The 6,914-nt window shown below is 38.9% G+C and overlaps 1 long non-coding RNA gene across 1 annotated transcript; it reads left to right on the top strand.

The window, feature by feature from the left end:
- Positions 1-4,638: 4,638 nt before the first annotated feature.
- LOC307048388 lies at positions 4,639-6,219 on the top strand. The gene is made up of 2 exons (XR_013810701.1): positions 4,639-4,881; positions 5,636-6,219. It is a non-coding gene; the product is annotated as an uncharacterized lncRNA (long non-coding RNA).
- The last annotated feature ends 695 nt before the right edge of the window (positions 6,220-6,914 follow it).

Raw genomic sequence — 6,914 nt, 5'->3', positions numbered from 1 at the left:
TAGAATTATGAAAGCTATGAAAGGATTCTTACTAAATGCATGGGCAACATGTCAAAGTACCAACTTGGACAGTTATGTTGTATATATGGGGCAGTGAAGGTAATGTGGCAGGTTGAGGGTTCTGGAGGGTTGAAAAAGAAGACAGAGAATAAACAGTGAAAACCTTTTTCTATTACTGTCTTCAAAGTCATAAAGCATGTTTGGAAAAAGCAGAAGAAAGCAAGTATATCAGATGAGCCCTAAGCCCATATTTCATCTAGATTTCAGACCTTAATGCTCTGACCTTCTCTCCACTCCCAACCCCACTCTCAATCACTTATATGTGACGCTGTGAGTCTTAAATGTTATCTTATATCTATTTTTGGTTTCACACAATTGAAACCTGATATTTACTTATGGAATACAAGGGATTTATTTCCTGATAAAGGAATTTTAAGTGCACAACAGCGGTCTAGGGAAGTGTTCGTGTCAGGTGAGAGGGACATCCTGATTCCATGAAACATGTGTTCCCACATTCCACAGTAATATAAAATGAGAGTTGCAAATTAGTTCTAAACCAGACAGGGCCCTTCACCAACCATGACCCATCACAAGAAGCTTCAGTGCCCAAGGGGACAGCAGAGAAAAGAGTAGTGTTCAGGTCCAGGAGAGAAGAGAGGAACTGTAGAAGAACTGTTGACAACTAAATTCTGAAAAGGTAGAAATAAGATATTTGGAGAACATGCTAGGGCACTGGATCCTGACTTCAGTTATTTGCTACAAGCTCATTATATTTGCCATAATTCCACATCAGATGTGTCATGTAACATTAGTAATTTCTACTTTAACTTCACTTTATAGTAATTTGGAAAATTTGTAATTTTAATTGACCATAGGTAATCATGTACATGATAAGGCAGATGAAATATTCAAATTAAATATTGCAAAATATAAATATATATATACATACAGAAATATGTTACAGAAAGTGAGAGACAGTGAGAGATAGAGATAGATAGAGAGAGAGAGAGAGAGATTGATTGAGAGAGATAGAGAGATTACAAAGTTTGGCAAACTCAAAATCTGCAGAGCTGAGAGACTTCTGGAAGCCCATGCAACAGGAGAATCATCTTTTACCTCGGTGATGGTCAGCCTTGTTCCATTCAGGCGGTCAGTGGATTGGAAGAGGAATTCCCACCCTATAAAGGGCAACCGCCTTTACTCAGGCCACTGATGTAAATAATACTCTCGTGCAAAAGCATCCTTACAGAAACACCCAGAATAATGTTTCAGCAGAGAACCGGGGACCATATTGCCAGGGAAGGTGACCCATAAATTAATCACCAAACTTTTCTTCCATCACACTGACAAATTGTATGAAGAATGTAGAGCAGGAAATACGCTTATTTGACATATGTTCCACGGTGAGCGAAATGGAAAATGTAAAACGTAGGTTAAAATTTTAACAAAATTATTATTAATCATGAAGAAGTTTTATATGAATGGCAATGAACTTCAGTGACTGCATGTTTAAAAAAGGAATATCAAGCTTCTCTTGAATTTACCCGTAGATTTGATGTGAAACAACATGTATTTAAATAATTCGTAAATATTAAATACATATAAAATTAGAGACTTGAATGTCATTGCTTATTAGATAGGGTTTTCCAAAAATTTCAAAGGGACAGGAAGCCAGAATACTTAAAGACCCCTCAGAGCTTTCTTCAAAAGTTGAAGAAATCCAAAGAGATCCTTTGGGAGAAATTAGGTAAGAGCAGGTGGTATATCACGTTTGGGAGGTATGAGTAAAAGGCTTGGTTTGTATTGTAAGTCTAAGTTGTGATCTGCCAGCTAATTGGAATTATGGTAGGTGATGCTATGCACGTAGTGACCTCCTTGTGGCCGGAAGTGAAACAGATTTACCAAATTCATAGGAATGTGACTGCTGGATGTTCTTTTTTTTATTTTTTATTTTTTATTTTTATTAGTTTCTGCTTTATAACAAAGTGAATCAGTCATACATATACATCTGTTCCACATCCCTTCCCTCATGCATCTCCCTCCCTCCCACCCTCCCCATCCCACCCCTCCAGGCGGTCACAAAGCACCGAGCTGATCTCCCTGTGCTCTGCGGCTGCTTCCCACTATCTATTAGCTATCTACCTCACGTTTGGTAGTGTATATATGTCCATGCCTCTCTTTCGCTTTGTCACAGCTTACCCTTCCCCCTCCCCATATCCTCAAGTCCATTCTCAAGTAGGTCTGTCTTTATTCCCGTTTTACCCCTAGGTTCTTCATGATATTTTTTTTAATTCCATATATATGTGTTAGCATACGGTATTTGTCTTTCTCTTTCTGACTTACTTCACTCTGTATGACAGACTCTAGGTCTATCCACCTCATTACAAATAGCTCAGTTTCGTTTCTTTTTATGGCTGAGTAATATTCCATTGTAAATATGTGCCACATCTTCTTTATCCATTCATCCGATGATGGACACTTAGGTTGTTTCCATCTCCGGGCTATTGTGAATAGAGCTGCAACGGACATTTTGGTACATGTCTCTTTTTGAAATATGGTTTTCTCAGGGTATATGCCTAGTAGTGGGATTGCTGAGTCATATGGTAGATCTATTTTTAGTTTTTTAAGGAACCTCCATACTGTTCTCCATAGTGGCTGTACCAATTCACATTCCCACCAACAGTGCAAGAGTGTTCCCTTTTCTCCACACCCTCTCCAGCATTTATTGTTTCTAGATTTCTTGATGATGGCCATTCTGACTGGTGTGAGATGATATCTCATTGTAGTTTTGATTTGCATTTCTCTAATCATTAATGATGTTGAGCATTCTTTCATGTGTTTGTTGGCAGTCTGTATATCTTCTTTGGAGAAATGCCTATTGAAGTCTTCTGCCCATTTTTGGATTGGGTTGTTTGTTTTTTTGCTATTGAGCTGCATGAGCTGTTTATAAATTTTGGAGATTAATCCTTTGTCAGTTGCTTCATTTGCAAATATTTTCTCCGATTCTGAGGGTTGTCTTTTGGTCTTGTTTATGGTTTCCTTTGCTGTGCAAAAGCTTTGAAGTTTCATTAGGTCCCATTTGTTTATCTTTGTTTTTAGTTCCATTTCTCTAGGAGGTGTGTCCAAAAGGATCTTGCTGTGATTTATGTCATAGACTGTTCTACCTATGTTTTCCTCTAAGAGTTTGATAGTTTCTGGCCTTACATTTAGGTCTTTAATCCATTTTGAGCTTATTTTTGTGTATGGTGTTAGGAATGATCTAATCTCATACTTTTACATGTCCCTGTCCAGTTTTCCCAGCACCACTTATTGAAGAGGCTGTCCTTTCTCCACTGTACATTCCTGCCTCCTTTATCAAAGATAAGTTGGCCATATGTGCGTGGGTTTATCTCTGGGCTTTCTATCCTGATCCACTGATCTATCTTTCTGTTTTTATGCCAGTACCACACTGTCTTAATTACTGTAGCTTTGTAGTATAGTCTGAAGTCAGGGAGCCTGATTCCTCCAGCTCCGTTTTTCGTTCTCAAGATTGCTTTGGCTATTCGGGGTCTTTTGTTTTTCCAAACAAATTTTGAAATTTTTTGTTCTAGTTCTGTGAAAAATGCCAGTGGTAGTTTGATAGGGATTGCAATGAATCTGTAGATTGCTTTGGGTAGTAGAGTCATTTTCACAATATTGATTCTTCCAATCCAGGAGCATGGTATATCTCTCCATCTATTTGTATCATCTTTAATTTCTTTCATCAGTGTCTTATAATTTTCTGCATACAGGTCTTTTGTCTACTTAGGTAGGTTTATTCCTAGATATTTTATTCTTTTTGTTGCAATGGTAAATGGGAGTGTTTTCTTGATTTCATTTTCAGATTTCTCATCATTAGTGTACAGGAATGCCAGAGATTTCTGTGCATTAATTTTGTATCCTGCTACTTTACCAAATTCATTGATTAGCTCTAGTAGTTTTTCAGTAGCATCTTTAGGATTCTCTATGTATAGTATCATGTCATCTGCAAACAGTGACAGCTTTACTTCTTCTTTTCCAATTTGGATTCCTTTTATTTCCTTTTCTTCTCTGATTGCTGTGGCTAAAACTTCCAAAACTATGTTGAATAAGAGTGGTGAGAGTGGGCAGCCTTGTCTTGTTCCTGATCTTAGTGGAAATGGTTTCAGTTTTTCACCATTGAGGACAATGTTGGCTGTGGGTTTGTCTGCTGGATGTTCTTAATTTGAAGGAGCAAAGCAATGAAAGTTGGTCCCTTGAGGTCATCACTTTATTAAACGTATCTAAGTATCACGGTGGGAAGTCATCGGAGATGATCTGCAACCCTCCTTCAGTCCATTTTAGAAGAGAAGATACTTCACTTAGCAAGCCATGGATCAAGAGGAAATGCATTATAAGATGGGCTTGAGATAAAGAGAAAGGTGTCACCAGGTAGCCAGGCCCTTCTCAAACCAGCATGTACAAATAAATGGCCACCAGTTCAAGTGCAACTAGGCAGGCAGATTTAGAAGTCAAGGAAAGTGAAAGATAGAAAAGGGTCATCTTCCCCAATCAAGAAACGGAACCTTTGTCTACAAGTTAGAGAAGCTTCGAAATCCTCCCACTGCCACAAACCACTGAAACGGAGAAATAAGGCAGGGACTCTGTGAGTCATGAGAACATAATCTAGTGAGGAGATGCTGGCGCAGGACATTACCTGTTTTCAGAGTCCCTGCCAAGCCAGTTAAGGATGGATTTGCATTTGGTTGGGAAATGACTGAATCAGGCCAGTTTTGGTAGCTCCGCTTCCCCCTGGGTGGGGCAGCAAACCCCAATAAAAAGGGCCTCTGCTGCACGACAGCTATCTTCCTTCTGCTCGAGTTCCGATTGACTTTGGATATCCTGGTGAGTCTGATTCTTCAGTTCAACTTTGTTCTCGGGCCCCTGAATGTTGAGTTTATGCTGGAGACAGCAAATTTGATGGGTCCAAAGTTATGATCATGGGTGTAATGCTCCTTAGTGGTTGGGAACTTGGAATCTGCGCCCAATGTTCTATTGTATTTAGTAGATTTCTGAAACCTAGTTTGAATTCCTCTATTGAAAAAGAAATTAACAGGAAATTTTGACATGAAGGGATAAAGAGTAAAGTATTTACATTTTTCTATGCCTTTCTCTCAGACCTCTGCTGTGATTTCAGAGGCATTTATCTTAGAAGGTGTGATGTCCTTACATTCATCCTGATTGCCCTTTGCTTTGTACATAAGTAATCGTGTCGGGACCTCATAAGAAAAAATGGTGATAGAAATTGCTTGTGAGCTAGCCCAGGAGTCTAGAATTTGTGATGGCCGTTTTTGAAGATGACGTGTTCATTAAAAAAAAGAAGAAGAAAGAAACCCAAAGAGAAAACATTGCTTGTTTCTTTTAAAGAAAGCTATTTTCTTTGGAAATGTTGTATGAGAAAAGACAATGTTTTCTCCGGGCTGATGAATAGATTTGCTAAAGAACGAGAGAGAAGTCAGAAATTCATTAAAAGGTATTAAAGAGATTAAAACCCGTACTTAGAGATTGGAGAGATACTGTCTATTTGAGTTATAAAAGCTTTGGCTCTTCTCTCTGAAGGAATTCCTTCTTGTGAACACGGTCATATACTTTCTTTCAGATATTAAGACCCCAGAAAAATGTCTTCTCAACAGCAGCAATGCAAGCAGCAGGACAAGCAAACTCCAGTGTGCCCAACTAAGTGCCCTGATCCTTGCTCACCTACCAAGGGTTCAGACCCTTGCCCACCTATAAAGTGCACTGAGAAATGCCCTCCTGTGACACCTCCCCAGCAATGCCAGCAGAAGTGCCCACCCAAGAACAAGTAACAGCTTCAGCTTTTATCTGCATCTGGAAAGGATAAGGACAATCGGCTCACCTAGTTCCACAGCCCCACCTTCATCTTCTCTTCAAAGCCTATCATGGATACAGAAGAAGCTTTCCACCCTTCAGCCTGCAGTGTGAGTGTGGTGATTCTTGACGGTCAGAGGTTTCCTATCTGAGTCTGCTATGCTGCTTCCCTCTGGGAGGTATTCAAGAAAGCATCACAGAGCCTCAGAAGGAAGAGCAGTATCTCTCCTCCTGGGTACCCTCTGAGGATTCTCTCACTGTCTTCTGTGTCTGTCTGTCACCTGGGCAGCGGTTTCTACCAGATGAGCAATTGTTACTTATCCTCCATTTCCTGAATAAAACACACTTCATTTTTGTGATGGTAAAAGTATTTTCTTTCTTTTAAAACCTGCTTTTAGCCATATCATATCATAATTTTGGTTGATTTCTATCCTTTTTCGATCCAAATTTCAGGCTCCCACAACCAGTGTTATACGAATTTTGAGTTATATCCATGATTATTTGTATATAATTTCATATCCAGGTTATTTTCTTAATTATTGTTTGATTGATTTGAGCAACAAATTATTTAACTCCTCAGAAGTTCAATCCCTTTATTAAAATGTGGGGAAAATCACATATACAGTGCCAACAGGCTTAGGCATAAAATTTACATGAATGTGTGTAATTCAGTTACCAAAATGCCGGGCACATATTTGGGACTTTTTGAGGAGGCCAATTATCATTGTCTGTGTCATCATGCCTGTAACCACCATCACCACCACCACAATGTTTGCTCTAGAAGGAAAGAGGTTCAGACATACCTAGTACAGCGCATAAGGTGATTCTTAAACTATATTACACTTGCATATTCTGTGTTCCTATTCTTTTCCAAAATAACGGTATTTATAATATCATATGAAATATTAAAGGCTTTGGGAAATTATTGGGATATTCTGCATAAAATTATAGTAGTTCTGAAAACATGGGCAGTACAAATAAAGGGAAGTTTCAAGGGTCCTTACCATGCACAGTGCTGCCTGCTCTCCATGTGCACAACACGTTCTTCT

Source organism: Hyperoodon ampullatus, assembly GCF_949752795.1.
Source record: "Hyperoodon ampullatus genome assembly, chromosome: 2".
NCBI classification, from domain to species: Eukaryota; Metazoa; Chordata; class Mammalia; order Artiodactyla; family Ziphiidae; genus Hyperoodon; species Hyperoodon ampullatus.
This window is presented reverse-complemented; position numbering and strand designations above follow the sequence as displayed.